Below are 3,129 nucleotides of genomic sequence, written 5' to 3' on the forward strand. Positions count from 1 at the left end.
AAATCTAGTGACAACCACTTACCATAAATTATTCGAGCATTACGATCCAACCAAATTCCCCATAAAATAGAAAAAAGAGCACACTTCAACAGTCTCCTGACATCCGTGTCCTTCCCAAAACTAAAAGAAATACTCAAAGCTCCTCCGCCAACTTCTGGCACACACAAACTTCACTGAGAAATCCAAATAATATATTCCCACAAACAAGGGTGACTAGTTATGGTTGTTGTTGAAGTTGCTGCTGCTGCTACTATTATTTGGAAATGCGGTGAGTGCAAGATGTTTTAGTAATGGTAGAGAGTTTAGGATTTTTTTTTTTTTTTTTCATTTTTTTTTTAAAATTATTTTGCTCTGTTTCTAAGAAATAAAACTGTTGGTTAATCTGTAGACTTCCATCTATTCATATCCCCAATTCATATTCTTTGCAATGTTTGCAATTGAGATTTTTTTTTTCATAACCTTTCTTGATTGGGATTGGTTGACTACCATGCAGATTTTGTGCCATTATCAGGTTCGCAATGCAATTTAAATACTCACAACTCTACTTCTCAAATTTTTTGAAGCAACAAATTTTGAGTTTTCTCCGTGGTTGAGTCTGGTGGGGATGCATATGTGAATGCATATGTCAATTTAAATGCTCGTTTGTTCCCTAAAACAAGTTTCAATGGATAAATTTTTGTTTGTGCAATAACAAAGTTTTGTACCTCCCTTATGGGTAGCAGTCACAGCCCATGGATTAGGTTCACAAGCAAAAGTAGCTTAAATGCCACTTCTATTGTTTGCATAAGCTCTGCATTTCAGACAAAGTTCAATGCTCACACTGCCCAATTTGGGATCATTGCCTACTTTTAAATAATGAAAACATGCAGGGGCAGTATGTTCATTGAACAATTTTTATTGAATGCATATGGTTGAAGAAGAATTTTTTCTCGGGGAAATTTATCAGAAGTGAAGTTCCAAATATCATTGTGTTATTTAATTATTATAATGAAACAACAAAAAATAGAAGAGGATCAAATGCCATTCGTAATAGCTTTAATTAAAAATGGAGAAACAACAAAGAAAATGCCTACTTCAGCTTTTTACTGAAATCAGAAAGCTGGAGAAGATGAATCCTAGGGATGCTAGCTCCTTCCTCTCTCTCTTTCGGAGTGTTATAGCCCCAGTCCCCTGTTTCAATTAAACCCAGCTTAGCAACCAAACACAAAGCTATATTGAACTACATATAAACCGGATGTGAAAAATAAATCAGAAAATAGGAAAGACATATCTGATATAGATTGAGGTGAAAACCAACAAAAAAAAGAGATTTTTTTTTTTATTTGGTCTAAACATGCAAAAAAACAAATGTTTACTGTTAAATGCATGTGAAATCCACCATTAAATTTTTTATCAATGATTTTCTGCACACTAAACACTTCACTGATATTCGCATCTTATCATTCTTATGTGATCATGTCTTGAGGTCAGATATTAGAAAAGTAGATGCGTTGGTTAGTGCACAAATAAAACTATTGAATTATTATAGAAATTGCTAAAGAGCTCTAATACTCTTCTTTTTAAAGTAGAACCATTGCAAGAATACTAAATTAAATCTAAGACTACCCTTGTCCATGACAAACTGCTACTGCCATGGAAAAGTAATATATGAATATCTTCTATTTTTGGCCATTGAGACATACTGAGATCTTCTGTGTCTACGACAAACCGCTATTGTTAAGAGCGTAATATATGAGATTGACAATATCTTCTAAGTTTTGGAGATTTGAGTTATGCTCATATTTTCCATGCATTGTACTCTGCTTTGTTCGAGCAATCTTAAATTTAGACACTGAAACCAACTGTTGAGCAGTTTGATTCTCAAATCTATTCCAGGCGCACTTTTTTATTTTTTGGAGCTAAACTTTTGAAATATTCTTAGCAACACCCTTATCTTCAAAGTTGCACAAAAGGCAATTTTTTCTTGGCGGAATCATTTTATTTATTCCTGCTCTATCTGTTACTCATTTTCAGATCTTCCACCTGACAAGGAACCTCTGGACTGGAATACAAGGATGAAGATTGCAGCTGGTGCAGCTAAAGGTTTGGAATACTTGCATGATAAAGCAAACCCCCCTGTCATATATAGGGATTTAAAATCATCCAACATCCTTCTCGATGAGGGCTATCATCCTAAGCTATCTGACTTTGGACAAAGCTAACAGATAGTAATTTAGTTTTATATATATATATATATATATATATATATTTTTGAGATGTGATCTAAATAAAAACTGAGTGAATTGCGGAGAGAGAGAGAGAGACCTGCTGGGAAGCACCAAGACCAGTTCCCTCTTTCCAACCGTGCTTCTTCGAAAGCTTCAAGAAACCCCTATGGAACAAAAATGTGTACCAATGACAAAAACCCTAAACAGCAATCTAGGAAAGACCAAAAAAAAAAATCCGAAGAAAAGAATTCCAAATTCTAAATAACAAAAAAAATGAAAGAAAAATTGCTGTGTTAGGAGGGAATACAAACCTGATAACCGATGTTGGAGGAATTGATGGATGTTGAAAGCTCCTCTTTCATTTTTAACTATGAATTATGAATTATGTATTCTGATCAGTCGCGATGCTCCTCTCGAACCTTTATATCAATATCTATATCTATGTGCTATGTATCTTTATACATCAGAAAAAAATCTATGACTCGCTTATGCTCGCACACAATGGGACATGAGAATACATCAGAAATCAAAACAAAAAAGTCTGCAATGAGCTTGGCACACTGAACACCCTGACGTATTCCATAGGCTCTAGGTTGCTGAAAAATGCAAAGAAAAATAGATGACAATGCAACTCATCAAATCTTAATCACGGTTCCTTGATGCATCTTTGTATGACCTCTTTAAAGATGAATTCTCTTATTGTGTCAAGGTGTTTAGCATTCTCTTATTTGTGTTGTGTTAGTGTCTTTTCAGTGTCAGTCCATGCTTTCCCAAATGAAGAAGGTTGTGTTGGATGACAAGTCATCGTAAGCATATAGTCATGTCTTACAACATCAATCTTAGGCATTTGGTTACTGGGATTGGGGGCTTTGTAAGTATTCGGAGTGTTTTAAATGAATTATAAGTCCTAGTGTTTGCTTGC

General features: G+C 34.6%; 1 long non-coding RNA gene across 1 annotated transcript; it reads right to left on the reverse strand.

The window, feature by feature from the left end:
• Positions 1-1,046: 1,046 nt before the first annotated feature.
• LOC131146491 (uncharacterized) lies at positions 1,047-2,704 on the reverse strand. The gene is made up of 3 exons (XR_009134375.1): positions 2,519-2,704; positions 2,305-2,371; positions 1,047-1,170 (listed from the first exon to the last, which is right to left on the reverse strand). It is a non-coding gene; the product is annotated as an uncharacterized LOC131146491 (long non-coding RNA).
• Positions 2,705-3,129: the final 425 nt, after the last annotated feature.

This window comes from Malania oleifera, chromosome 13 (genome assembly GCF_029873635.1).
Source record: "Malania oleifera isolate guangnan ecotype guangnan chromosome 13, ASM2987363v1, whole genome shotgun sequence".
Lineage (NCBI taxonomy): Eukaryota > Viridiplantae > Streptophyta > Magnoliopsida > Santalales > Ximeniaceae > Malania > Malania oleifera.